Source organism: Siphateles boraxobius, unplaced genomic scaffold (genome assembly GCF_051911475.1).
Source record: "Siphateles boraxobius isolate OS27281-9 unplaced genomic scaffold, OSU_SipBor_1 8, whole genome shotgun sequence".
Lineage (NCBI taxonomy): Eukaryota > Metazoa > Chordata > Actinopteri > Cypriniformes > Leuciscidae > Siphateles > Siphateles boraxobius.
The window spans coordinates 21,563,172-21,578,564 of NW_027509208.1; the positions used below are offsets into that span (position 1 = coordinate 21,563,172).

Genomic DNA, 15,393 nt, shown 5'->3' on the forward strand with positions numbered 1-15,393 from the left:
CATAAGTGGCGTTCCAACACCACTAAACCCCCTCTTGGCTCTGCTGATAGCCTGGGCCAAGTCAGGTGCACTGCGCACCTCTCTGAACACGGCAGGGTTAGGGCCGGATTCGGCCACAGCTTCATCCAGAGGAGGATTTTCTCATAGCCCTCATCAACGTGTCAATAGTGGTAAGGGCGGTGAAGGTTGAAGTACGGAGGCGCACCACGTCTTGGACCTCGGGGAAGAATAGTGTTGCTCTCTGACGAGGTACCTGCTACTAGCACACCAGCAGGAACCATTCATTCAAGTGGCTACGTGTTGGCTCTTCAGGAGTAGACTACTCCAATCCAAGCTCCTCGATTGCCTTTGAGAGGATGCGTATTAACTCGCTATCCACCCCAGCTCTAGTGTCACTCTGATCTCTAGACAACGGGGGACAGGATCATCCAGTGAGCCTAACCAATCCTCCGTGTCTGAAGCCACCAATGACATACTGTCATCAGAGAGATCCTCTTCGGATCCCCTGAACGAGACCAGGCTGCTCGTTCCAGAAGAGGGGCGCTGGTCTGTGTGGGAAAAGAGCACTGAGAATCCTCTCTTTGTGGGGATAGTGAGGCACCGGGGATCTGCGCCGGCATGAGCTCACTCCTCTGGCTCCGCTGTTGCTTCCTTCGAGGTTCCTTGGAGGAAGAGAATGGGAGAGCGTGAGAGGGGCGGAGCCGCTCACTGAAAAGAAAGCGATCTGTGTGTGCAGAGAGGAGAGACTCCTGCTCATAAGAACAGCTCGTTTCGGTGAGCGCTGCTTCTGCGTGGGATTTCCCCTGCCAGGCAATTTACTCACTGTGCTTATGAAAAGTTTCACAACGTTTGCAGCAACGGCACTTGAAAATTTGCTCAGTTATGTGCTCTTTTGTATCGCCGGATAGCCACAAGGGAGACGGCAGAATCAGCTTGTTTGCAGAGTGCTGTAAATCAGCTTGCTGGCAGGTCGTCAGCTTGCTTACAGGGTGCGATGAGTCAGGTTGATCCGCTGCGAGGCTCTTTGATGGCGAAAAGGCCTTCTTCTGTATCGTAGTCCAGCGAAGAGAAGATCTTCGTCGCTGAAGGACAATTAATCAGAGATCCTACTGTGAAATGCCCGCTTATATAGATGGGTAGTCCAGTCCATTTTGGCGGGCTATAGCACCATAGGTTTGTGCAGATCCCTGGCACGACCATTAGCTCATGGAGTTGCACTGCGTGATTCTATAAGGCTTCAGTAATCACAGAAAATTTAATTTTCCCCAATGCGTCTAGCAACGCATTTCGAGTGAACCATATCGATAGGGAACTCTGGAGCCATAACAAAAGTTCTACTTTTTAAAACAAAAACGCACTGGTGTAAACAGGGCCATATTTTTCTAACAAAAAAACAACATTATTGAAGATTAAAAATCTTAGTTTGAGACAAGGGTAAAACAATGAAATGCGATAATTTTCAAATAATTTTAATTTATACAAATTTAATTTAGTCTAGTCAGTTTTAATGTTACTTTATATTACAAAGAAAAAAAACCTCTGACAAAAAAGTGCCATTGTGCATTGAACATTTTGAAACAAACTAAGATTATGGCGTAAAATAAACTTTATCATACTGCTTAATTTACATCTTTATGCAGATTGTTCATGTTCATTTTCTAAACATTACTATGCATGCTTGCAAAGATGATGTGATTCCAACTTTACATGAAGCATTTGTGTGTTCCTCTTAAAGGACGTCCAGACAGCCACTGTAAAGACAGTTAAAACTGTTGATGCTCAAGGCGGTTCAAAAGAGAGCATGAGTAAACTTTTGTAAGTAAACACAGCTGCTTCACTTGTACATGCCAAACCCTTGGTCTCTGTGGGAACCACAGACATTTCTGTTTGGCCTTCTGTTAGCTGAGGGGGAATTTCATAATGAAGTATATAACAACTAACAACTCTACAAAACACTAGCAGGCCTAAAGGGATTTTATAGCACTGATTTTGGGGGAATCTGGGACCAGGTGCATCAGCTTTTCATAAATTACAACTCAGTCTGATTTTTGAGGTAAAGATGCACTAAGTTACAACTTACGCACAGCTAAATATTTTTGGGTTGCACATTAAAACAAAACTCAATTAAATATGTGTAAGTCTCAGACAAGGAAGTGACCATTGGAATGACCATTGGAGTGACCATTGGACCATAGCTCTTGTTTACCGGACTGTTTACCTGACAGACTTCCATCCTTTAGACACACTGTATATGCCAATGCTGACATTTACACTCACTTACACTTTTAGAGAGCAAACATTATGTGAAAAAACTACTTTGTTGCAGGCTCTTCAACACTAACCCGACCTAAACAGCATGCCACATGTTTGCATGTCAAATAAAATCAATAACAATAAATAAATGTAATTTCTTGTTTTTTTTGTATCAGTATTTGTTTACTGATCCTTTTTAATTTCAAAAGCAGAATATTTTTTACATATTAACATATCTATGATTCAGTAGTTCAATGGAAACATATTTTACCATTAGTTACATGAGGCAAAAGAAGTTAGAATCAAGAATAAGTCATGGCATTTCAACAGAACTTCTGCTTACACATTTGAAGGCTGCTATATGGCAAGCCGTTTTAACTTTTATTCATTTCCAGGATATGAATTCTTGATATCAACAATTCAATTGTTGATATCAACAATTACATTTTTGATATCAACAATTTAATTATTGATATCAACAATTTAATTCTTGATATCAACAATTAGATTCTTGATATCAACAATTGAATTCTTGATATCTGTAATTGTATTTTCACTAGTGAAATGTCACCATAGGCTGCCATTCAAAATTAATTGTTGATATCAACAATTGATTTCTTACTAGTAGAAATATATTTTTCATATCAATAATTACATTGTTACTAGTAAGAATGTGAATTCCTGATATCAATAATTCAATTGTCACTAGTTGAAATGTCTATTCTTGATATCAACAATTTAATTGCTACTAGTAAAAACTTTCATTTTTGATATCTGAAAATGTATTTCTGATATCAATATTATTTCAGATATCTAAAATGGCTTTCTTACTAGTAACAATCACATTCATGATATCAGAAATTAACAGTCACTAGTGAAAATGGAATTATTGATATCAAAAATGAACATTGTTACTAGTAGCAATTCAATTGTTGATATCAAGAATAGACATTTCAACTAGTGACAATTGAATTCTTGATATCAAAAATAAAGGTTTTTACTAGTAAGAATTGTATTTCTTATATGTAAAATTGGAATTGCAACTAGTCAGAAATCAATTATTGATATCAACAATTGATTTTGAATGGCAGCCTATGGTGACATTTCACTAGTGAAAATACAATTACAGATATCAAGAATTATAGTTTTTACTAGTTGAAATACATTTCTTGATATCTAGAATGAGCATTTTAATTAGTAAAAATATAATTGTTGATATCAAGAATTAGCATTGTTACTAGTGGAAATGTAATTTCTGATATCAAAAATTGCCATTGTTACTAGTATAAATCTAATTCCTGATATCAATAACTATAATTTTAACTAGTTAAAATTGAATTGTTGGTATCAAGAAATCATATCCTGGAAATGAATAAAAGTTAAAATGGCTTGCCATACTGCTATTATATCATTGAGGGTAAACGTCATGTGAGGCTACGCATTACTTTACGGAGAGCTTATGACTTACTAGCTACATTCTTCCGTAAAAAGAAAAGGTGCAACCAAAGATTAGTATGTCCGAATTCACAGTAGCCTACAAAAGAGTATGCAAAAAGTACCCGGGTTACCTACTTCTGGAGATATTCTGAAGTGTGCATATGATCCACGAGAGAGGATTTGTGAATGGCAGTGAAGATGCAACTGGTAGGTCACATGATAATGACAAAATGGCAAATGTAGTAGGCCTACATCCAGATTACATGCAAACAACATTCATACAATATATAGAACATACTTTTTTAGCGGTCACAATGTATACTTATTCAAATTAAGCAGGCTACCTAGCTAGTCAAGAGAGTATGCAACACAGCCACAATTTCAACATTTACTCTCCTGATCTAGACTAATGCACTGCCCAGTTTCAATTAATGCAACAAAAATGATTAATGTCTTCCCAGCACAAAGGGATTAAGTATTTATATTATTATTTATATAGCATTTGGGTTGCTTTAGCTTTAGAACAAGCAGCAAAAATATGTTTGTTTTTTTGTTTGTTTTTTAAAGTGCACTTACGTTCCAATTTTAGAAAGAACTTAGGAACGGCTGGTGCAACCCGACCTTGATGAATGGATTTAAACATAGTAGAAAAATATTTTAAACAGAGATGAGAGTCATTACGAAAAATAAATGTATTCAAGTGTGCTATTAGTATGCAGTCACTCCAGGATTTCCCGATGTTGCGATCGCAACAATTAACGCAACTTCAACGAATCCCCGTGAATTCAGTGCGGCTTGCAATTTTGACCAATCACCGCAACTTTTCTGAAACTTTGACCAATCATTGCGGTATCCTGCAAAGCGTCGTCCACTTTCCTCACGCAGCGGCTCACTCTCCTCACACAACGGGCGACACACTCTTTTTTACAAAATAGGTAAAAGTAAAACACATTTCAAAGTTACATGCAACATTATGTTTTGCAGCTAGGCGGGCATTATAACGCGTGTAACAAAGTGAGCACATTTGTCTCTGAAGTAAAGGCTGGACTACAATAGAGCAGATGCTGAACAGTGTTTTCTCTGGGACATGGTAAGTCCCTTTGGGGTGGACTTTGGGCTTTTTCACTTTGTAAACCTATAACATGCATAAAAAATATATATAACAATAAAAGAAAAGTCCCGCTCCTCCGTGAGAGATACGAGACCGGTGAGTCTCACAGGTCGCTCATCTGTAATCCCTCGCGTTCTCCCGCGGCCATCAGTCTCGTCCTGCTCGCCACAGTAAATATAATGAATGGCGACTGCAGAACGAAAAAGCCGAATCCCGGACATTTTTGGCGATCTCGAAATCCCGGAGAGACTTGTCACGGAGACTCACTAGTAGATAGCCTTGTTGTTGCGCTCTCTTACCGGTAGGGCGTGGCTTGGGAATGGCAAATTCAAAAATAATTTCACATTTCTACTACATACCGTTTTTTACAATCGCTATGAATTTTTTTTTTCAATAGCCTACTTTTAACAAATTTCCTAAACTCTTAACGCACCAGCACACCTACAACACACAATTGGCAAAACAGTTACAGTTTTTCTCGATTGCTAAGACACATTTCTTGAAAGCTGCTCTCCTTTTCTCTAAACTGTGAACTCAAAACCCAATTTTCAAGCTACATTCACAAAACCTCAGACTCTTCTTCCAAAACCAAACTTTCACCTCAAAACAGTTCAATCTGTGCTCAAAACTGAACTATGTTGTCAAATCGTGCCCCGAGTCAATCAAAATTAAAAACACTACTGAACAGTCACTAAACACTACGTAGAAAAATAGAAAACACAATGCTCAGTACATGAAGCTGGAGAAATAAATGTTTATTGTTCACTGTAGGCTAAATGCATGTTGCAAAACAAAAAAAACCTGTGCATTTAGCACTTGTACAAAAAGACAAAACAGAAATCTTGTGTATTTACACATAGCACTTGTAAAAACAAACAGAAATCTTATGCGTTTGCCACTTGTGTACAGTAAGTGTGTGTGTGTAAAAATAAAGTACAAAAATATACAAATAAGTGCATTACTCAGCCACAGCATCATGTCTCCGTACTGGGTCAGGCCACAGGACTTGGCCAGGCAACGGGAGAAAAACCCCCTGGCATGCCGTATCCAGGCTTGGCGTGCCTCCACACCGATGTCACCACAGGCAAGTCCCATGGCTTGCAGGAGATTTACCCTGGTGTAAGGTTGGCGTTCATATACCTTCCACCGCCATGAGGAGAAGAATTCCTCAATGGGGTTTAGGAAAGGGGAGTACGGTGGAAGGCAAAGATTGATAAAACCTTGGTTCATATTGAACCACTCTCTACCCTGGAGGGCTCTGTGAAAACTCACATTGTCCCAAACAACAACATAGATGGGATGCTCATCCTGCTGCCCTAACAGAGCATCTCGCATGTGATTGAGGGAAATCAGGAGCTGGTGAGTGTTGTAGGGCCCCAGGTTGGCATGATGGTGGACAACCCCATGATTGCTGATGGCAGCACATAATGTGACATTGCCACCACGCTGCCCAGGAACACCAACAATGGCCCGATGGCCAATCACATTACGGCCTCTCCTTCTCCTTTTGGTGAGATTAAACCCAGCTTCATCCATGTAGATGTATTCATGGGGTCTTTCCATTGCATCCAGTTGAAAAACCCTCTCTAGAAATAGATATAGTTTTGTAAGTGATATGGAAAAAGTGATTTAGGCCACTACAGTAAATCACAACTTAGAGTAATCAACATTGAATGTGTCTGGATATATGCCAACCTGTACATACTGGAATCTTTCCTCTTTGATTCTGTCTGAGTTGCGATCAAATGGCACTCTGTATAGCGGTTTCATGCTCAGTTGTTGCGCTTGAGGACAGTATCAACAGTAGAGAGGCTGACACTGTTGATACCCTCAAAATTTACATGGTCCTCAATGATCTTTTGCTGAATTTCACTCAGTTTAATGGCATTGTTCTCACGGACCATATCAACAATTAGGGTCTCTTGGTGTGTGGAGGATTAGTGACCCCCCATGTGGCAGTCTTTCAATTCTACAAAAATAGAACATGGAGTTACAAAAAATATACATGGAATACCAGGCCTACAAACAGTTAGACCAACCCTCCATTACAATTCTACACTACATTGGTACAGTGATGTACTGAAACATATATTTACTTACAGTATACTGTGGTACAGTATATAGTATGTCATACAGTAATTGCTGTCAACATTTACATACTGTATTATAATGTCAAAAAAAGGTAATTACCTGTTCTCTTCTCTAAATCTTCAGATTATGGTGGACACAGTGAGTCTACTGATGTTTGGTTGTACCCTTTGTCCAGCCTCCCCCATGCTCATACCATGGACAAGAACATGGTCAATCACAGTAGCTCTGATTTCATCAGATATTACTGTTCTTTGTCTTCGCTGACCACCTCGACCTCCTCTCACACGAACTCTTCCTCTCAGATTTCTGTCCATTGTAGGGCCTCACAAACCAGTGCTCTCTGAACTGGCTTACTGTATATGTCCCTCACATCATTAGCCACAAGTGTGATCAATTTTGAGTTGTTGTGTTCAAGCGGTGACATCTTTGCTTTAATTGTGTTTGACTTTTGTCACCTGTGCTCACCATTATGCAGCACGGGATGCATCACAATGAAAATGTGTTGGCAAGTTGTGTCTGAACAGGTGAAAAGTGCTTATAGTTTTGCCAAAAGAGTGATTGATTCAATCAGTGGGTTCAGACAACTGAGCATTTGGTTCAGACAATAGGGCTTAGTGTTTTAGCAATTGAGAAAAACTGTAATTTCATGCTCAAAATCACACATTGTAAACTAAACTCCAACACTAATTTTCAAAATACAATAATAGCTACACTAGCAACAATACACAAACATGTCTCAAAATCAAATAATTTTTCAAAACACTAACATATATGTTCTCGTCCAACAGGAAGATTTAGTCAATCGTAGCACAATGTCATAAAAACACTAACATCAGATGGAATTACAGAAACTGCATTATTTTATGTGTCAGGTATTATACAACAGACAGTGTATTGTATTGATGATAGATTGTGTTTTGCACTGCAGTTTCTTTTGAAGCCTCTCTACAGTTTTGTTGGGTTTAGGTCTTTTTCTGCAGAAATTCAATGAAAAAAGACCCATCTCAGAGTGCTTTATAGAATGTACGGTTACTGTAATGAAAAAACGAAGACAAAGACAGAATTGCTGCAATTAATAAAATAAATAAAAATAAATGTATATATTTGCATAATTCAATCAGCTGTTTCTCAGTAACAATAGAATAAAATACAGGGGATACATTTGTGTATAAACAGCTGTTTACCTTGACTTTAGCCTGTAAGGTTAGGGTTAGAACAGGTGTTATCTGTTCTGACATACTTAAAGAATACCAGTGTTAAAGCATTGGTAAATTTGCCAGTAAAAATCCATTGTTTTGGTCTTGTTAGAGCTTGTGTGTAAAAGAAGTTCAAGCATTTTAAATTTGTGTTAATTATATGCATTTTGTGTTAAAGCAACAAGAAATGTTTTACTAGTATAGCTTACACAGACGATTGCAGTGCTAACTGTGTTAAGAGTTTCGGAAATTTGTTAAGAGTATTGAAAAATTTGTAAATGACCCATTTTAAATACACATTCATCTTTACAGAGGTGAAGAATCCCATCTATCTACCTTTGCTGTTTTAACATATACAAACAAATCCCAAAGTACATCGCAACTTTCATCGCAACTTTTTAGAAAAGTGGCCGCAACATCAGGCATTTTAGGCCGCAACAATCACAAAAAAGGCCCGCGAAATCCTGGAGGGACTGAGTATACTTCTTTTAAACTAAAAAATAAGAAAGTATACTTTCAGTCTACTTTTTATGTACTTTTCAGAAATATACTTTATGTACTTCTCAGAAATATACTTCAAATTGCACTTAAGTGTACTTGACTTATACTGACAAAAAAGTCTAAATTTGGCCTGTACTTGTTGATCGAGATATAGCCTACCTAAAAGTATAATGAAGCATTCTAAGTATTCTTGGCTTGTACTTGTTTACTATTTTGATTGAGTAGCTTATTCAATACTTTTTTAAAAAACATATATAGCCTACACACTGTCTTATAAACTAACATGTTCAAGTTTATATAGTAACAAGCTTTCAGGTGGAATAGCTTATAGAGTAAATAAAATAAGCATGGACCTGAACATGATCTTGTACACAGTGATAATAATCCCTTACAAAAAAATATGTTTATTCAAGTGTTCTATTAGTATACTTATTTTCAACAAAAAATTAGAAAGCATACTTTCAGTCTACATTTTATATACTTCTCAAAAATAAACTTTATGTACCGTACTTCTCAGAAATATACTTAAAATTACACTTCAGAATGGTTGACTTATACTGAGAGAAAAGTCCAAGTATATTTGGCCTGTACTTGTACTCAATCTTTTGATCGAGATATACTTAAAAGTATACTTGTATTGTCTTGTGTTGTTGTCTTTTGTAGTTGTGTTAACTCTTTTGATTGAGTAGCCTATTAAATTTACTTTTTTGACATAGTTTTTCATATACAGTCTTATGAAACTTACATTGTTTGAAAATATTGATTAAAATATTGATATAAAACAGATATGTTTCGAATTCTGCGTATCTGATTTTTTGTGTAGGCTAGTCCACTGGTAGTGTACAATGGAATTTACTTTAATGCTACTTTTTCCTTGGCCTGGTCCCACCAGACTCTCGTACATTTCATTTCATTTGTACATAGAAGTATTACTGAAGGAAAATTAAAATTGAGTGGAAGTATGTAGGAGGGGAGAGGCTACTTTTTCCCAAGGGGGGAATCCATCAGCCGGAAACTGAAGCCTCGCGGGAGCCGCCATTGTAGCAGAACTTCACCTGCTGTTAGCATACCATTGACTCCCATTCATTTTGGCATCACTTTGACAGCACATAACTTTACATCTGAGGCGACAAAAGACTTAATTTGTCCATTATTTATTTCTAAATAAACACGACAATGTATAAAAGGCTCCACTACTTTGTATCTTACGTTATGGCCCCGTAGAAGCCGTTTTAGTAAAAATAGGCTAACGATTGCCTCATAACCACGCGACTTTATGTCGCACAAAAGAGAAATTACCGTATAGACAGGAGGAGAAGCTCACAGGCAATCTTTTACTGTCTATGAGGCAATCGGGGGGACATAGAGGCATAAAGTCAAGGGAGAAGCCCATAGATAGAGTCCATAAAAGCAACAGGACAAAATATTTCAACAAAGTTTTTGAGAAATTAGGTGATTCAGATTTGTCTTGGCACAGCTACTAGAATATTTACAACTGTCAGACTGTTGTCAAGCTCAGTTTGAGCCTGCGCAGTCGCTCAGCCATCAGGAAGTGAGTGCTTTAATCGGGCTTCAGTTTTCTCTGTTGAAATCAGGGGGTTGCTGTGTCCATTTCTTTTACTGTCTATGCTTTTTCTTCACCATTGACTGAATTTCCCAGCTATCCATGTTTTCACTGCTAGACGGTAGGGGGCGCTATGACACATCTTCTAGTACAGAATCTCCGGATCAAAACACAGGAGAAGAAGAAGCTGAAACAAGTGATAGAAGATTGCTCACGCAAATGTAAAATAATGTGATCATCAAACATTAAACAGCATGTAAATCAAAACTGCTTAAAGTTTCCAAATGAAATGAAGCGTAACCCATGAAGAGAAAATGACTGTGAAGCTTTGTGGGTGTTGGACTCGATCTACTGCATCTGTGTTTTGATCATCATTCTGAATCTGATAAAGGCGTAGTCTTTGACAAAAATGTGATTTTCTTAACTTTTTTTGTTTAAAATGTTGCCTTTCTTTTTGAAACTTAACAACATTCAAGTGTTGATAAAAAAGGATGCATGAATCTAATAAAATGTTTTTTTAAATTAAAGTACAGTTAAAGGTATTTAAAATAACATTTGAACATAGTAGCACAGGCCTACTGAAAGTGCAAAATAATATATAAATAGTAAACTATAAGTATAATGTTAAGTTCACTTAAAGAAAACTTGTAGTATAAACTACTAAACTAGTAGTTTACTGAGAGTATACTTCAAAGTGTACTTTCATAAACGAAAAATTTGATGCAAGCATTAAAATAGTAAACTAGTATACACCCATTAGTTCACTTGCAGTTCAAATGAGAAACGTAATTATAAACTAGGTGTGTACTTAAAGTTTACTAATGTTACACTTACAGTACACTTAAAAATATACTTGTATATACTAAAAGTGGGCCAATTTAGTCCCAAGCGGTATTAAAATAGTACACTTACAAGTTTACTACTAGTACATATTGACATTAGTATACTTACTACATAATTATACTTAAAAATATACTTGAACATTACTAAGTATATACTTCATTAAATTAACTTGAAGTATACTTCTTTTTCGTAAGGGGTACTACAAACATTTTGACAATGAATTAATGAATGAATGAATGAACGAACGAACGAACAAACAAACAAACAAACAAAAAAAACGTACAGTATGTGAATGGCAGGTTTAAATTCTCTGCTCCAGCTGCGGGCGATTCTGTGCGGGAAAAAAACTGTAGATCCAAAACATGTTTTGAGACAAGTCCTGGAATGACTTTCATGAATCTGGGAAACATATAGTCACATTTCGCTCCCTCACACCATCATGATTCATGCTCTTGCAAGACACACAGTCTAGGAGATGTTTTTATCTGTGCCACCACTGCATGTTTCAGCAGTTTACCCCAGGGCTTGTTTTATGATCTGATTTGTATATTACAAATGTGAGAAACAGCCAAGAACTTTGGATTGCATTACAACCAAATTTCTGAAATAGGCGGAATTATGCACTCACACAATACTGTATATGATTGCGTCATATAATAGTATAGTTTACATAATATACTGATGGTTATTTGTATATTTGACAAACTGTGATGGGCAATACATTAATTTCATTTAATTCATATTACCTTTTGAAAAAAATAAATCTAAATTAATCTAAATTTTAAAAAAGTATTTTTAGTTGTCTTTTAATATTAAGAATGCTAAAATGATCATAGATTAGTTGCCTTTAGGGAAATCATTCATGATTTTGAGGTTTGGTGGACTCTCTACTGCAGGGATTTCAAAAGGAACAAAAATATTTCTGGATTATATCCAAGATATATATCTTATGAACTCTGATAATTTCCCAGAAAACTAAGATATAAAAATACATTTATCTCCTTCTAGGGCCTATTTATACAAATATTAAACGTTTCTTTCTGCTTAGACCTTTATCATTTGATAAATGCATTCCTAAAAAAAAATGATTAAGTACATTTAAAAAAAAATAGCTAAAGTTACCTTTTTAGGTACAGAACATTGATATGAACATGTCTGCATGGCATTTTAATTATGTAATGCTTTCATTTTTCTACGTTATTGATATTAATGGGTATTAAATCCATTATCAATATGCACATCTAAAGGTCATCAATGACTTCATATGTTTACTTTAAATGTGTTTATAATTTACTTTAATTCAAATAAGCTGACTTATGTTGTGATTTTTGTTTTTTTCTGTGCTGATTGGATAAACATGCTTAGGCCTGTTCACACTGACGCACGTTTAAATTCTGTGGAAATCTGCGCAGATTTTTGAGGAGTTCCGGGAACACAGATTACATTTGTGGCCCTGGGGCTGATGAAAAAGGTTACATAGTGTGCCTTTCATTTTTTAAGTATAATCAAAATGGCTTTTCAAGTATTTTATTTTTTATTTTTATCTTGTCTAGTTGAATCATGTATAACTTAAGAAAATAAGATGAACTTTTGGATTAAAGTAATGGAAAGACATGCAGTATGTTGCCATGACTTATTCATATAATTTTTTACAGTCTAATTCAATCTTTATTGAGTTGTTCTCAACGACAATGAGAATGTGTTACTGAAAATTGCTTCAGCAGGTAATTAGGTTTCTCAATGGTTACTCAGTAAATGGTGTTTTCTCTGTTAATGTTTACTTGGTGTTTGAGTAACTTCTCTTAAAAGTTTCTCAAAGTGAAACTCTTGCTATTGTTGAGTCATTTCAGAATGGTCATTAAAGCATCTGACTGCTGTTATGAAATCTCTCAGTGTTGTTCCCGGTGTTGATGTGAGTCCAAGTGTGCCAGGCAATGTTTTCTCAATTCTCTGCGAATTATGTTCAAATATCTTACACACACTTGTGCCCTATCTGTGTGACGGGTCGAATAGCAAAGACAGCAAAAACTATGAAATCATGAGTAAGTTAGTCTTGCTATGAATAGAAAATAGAAAAATATTCCGTATTATTTCACCAAGAGTTCTTGTGGTAAAGCTGCATGTTCTGACTTTCAGAATGATTGTACCCTTCATGTTTAAAAAGGAAATCTAAAGAAATAATAAATATACGTAATTATTGGGGAATTTGCTTTCGCACACAGCCCTAAACCAAAATGTAAAAAAAAAAGATAATCAAATGTGCTTTGGTCCCTATCTGGGTTTGTTTGTGCATTTAAGTCCTCCTAGGAATTTCGGAAGTCATAATTTGTAACCCTGGATCACAAAACCAGACACAAGTAGCATGGGTTTCTGGCAATAGCCAACGATACATTTTATGGGTCAAAATTATACATTTTTCTTTTATGACAAAAATCATTAGGATATTAGGCAAGGCAAGTTTATTTATATAGCACATTTCCTACACAATGGCCATTCAAAGTGCTTTATATGGAAGAAATTAAAATAATCAAACGAAATAAGATTAATTAAAACAGTTTAGAATAAAAAAAGAAAGTAAAATACAGTACATTGGTTTATCATATTGATTCTTTTTGATTCTCTTTTCTGTGGTTTTCCCATGACATGCCTGACTCTAGACATCTCTAGAGAGATCTTGAAAAGGTGAGCACTCACAACTTGCTCACAAATTTGGGTCAAACACTCCGGTGGATTAACTGAACCCACCAGACTAATAATCTGTACTAGTCTGAACTAGTAATCTGTACTAGTCACCACAGTGTTTCTTTTGACCATCATGAGTCAATCCCCTCCAAGTACTTTACAATTTAGACAAACAGTCGGACGAACAGTGGCACGGTGCTCATTCAGTAAATGCACTGCTAAACAGATGTGTTTTGAGTCTGGATTTGAATGTGACGACTGTAGGAGTAAAGATAATGTTCCATGAATATATTTAGTCAATTACCTACCATAAATATAAAAAATAAAAATAAATCGTGAATGAATGCAGCACAATTTGGAACATAAATGGATAACTTTAAAGGCAATTTTCTCAATGTTTCTATTTTTGTGCAGCCTCAGATTTTCAAATAGTTGTATCTCAACCAAATATTACTAAATATTTCTAACAAACCATTCATCCATGGAAAGCTTATTTATACAGCATAAATCTCAATTTCAAAAAATTATAAATCTCAATTTCAGATAATTGATCCATGAGTTATCTAGTAATTTGTTCGGAGAAAGATGGCAATGTAGCCTACTTTTTCTTCAAAAAATGGTGGTCAAAAACCCACACAGGTTGGCATTTTGAAGTTTACACAGAGATGATAACGGTATCGCTTTCAAAATCTTGCACTTTGAAAACTACTTCAAAGTTTGTAAATGAACAACCAGAATGCATTAAAAAGTTTTCTGTTTTCAGTTGAAAACTGTCATGTAAGCGGCCCCTAAGTTAATAACTAATGATTTTACACCAGAAATGAATCAATTAAACTAAGCTAGGCTAGACAATTACTTTTTTCTTGAAACATTCTGTATAGTAAAAAGTGCTGTAAGGTGACTATACTTGAATTGACTACAAAATGATGAATGAAGAATATGCATCGGTGTGTTTGTTAAAATTCTCCTCTATAAAAGAAGAAAAAAGTTTAATTTGTATAGCGCCTTTCCACTGTGCATGAACAACATGGGTTTCTGTATCAGCCAGATTGAGGGAGGAGCGGAGACATGCGATATTACACAGGTGATAAAAAGATTTTTTTAACAACTAAAGCAATATGAGAAACAAAGAAAAAATAGAAATAAATTAAAAACACCAAGTTTACGTTCAGGGGTGGAGGTTTTATAAGAACCCCATCTATGTATGTCAAAGGACAGGTACATTCTACTTGCAGGTCTGCTGAAACCGATCAGCATTATTTCGGTTTTGCTGTCAATTAGTTTGAGGAAGTTCAGGGACATCCGGTGTTTGATTTTTGTCTTAAACATGCAGTGATATTAAATATCAGAAGATGTGGTAAGATAGATGTGGATGTCATCAGTATACCAATGAAAATAAAGTCTTATCTGCGTATGCCATCACCAAGTGGCTGCATGTAGATGATAAAAAGTAACGGACCAAAAACTGAGCCCTGTGGGACACCCTGCGTCAGTGGATCTGTGGTGGACTTATACCCTTGCATGGGGATGTAGTACTTTTAATTAGCGAGATAAGACATAGTTTGGCTGTTGTTATTCTTTTTTTCTTAAAAGACATTTGGTTTCTCCATTCTTTTTTTTTACCTTGTTTTCAGGACTTTCACGAATTCACATGTACATGAAATCAGATGTAGTAATTTACGCGTATTTGGTGTGCTGTCCGGGAGAGGGCTCCG

At 36.2% G+C, this 15,393-nt stretch overlaps 1 protein-coding gene across 1 annotated transcript in view; it reads left to right on the top strand.

Annotated features, from left to right (window-relative positions):
* Positions 1–3,663: 3,663 nt before the first annotated feature.
* The window catches only part of nid2b (nidogen 2b (osteonidogen)), a 64,707-nt gene continuing 52,977 nt past the window's right edge, over positions 3,664–15,393 (top strand). Inside the window, exon 1 of the mRNA XM_077221000.1 lies at positions 3,664–3,897. The gene's annotated coding sequence lies outside the window, so the exon portion shown is untranslated. The remainder of the gene's footprint in view (positions 3,898–15,393) is intronic.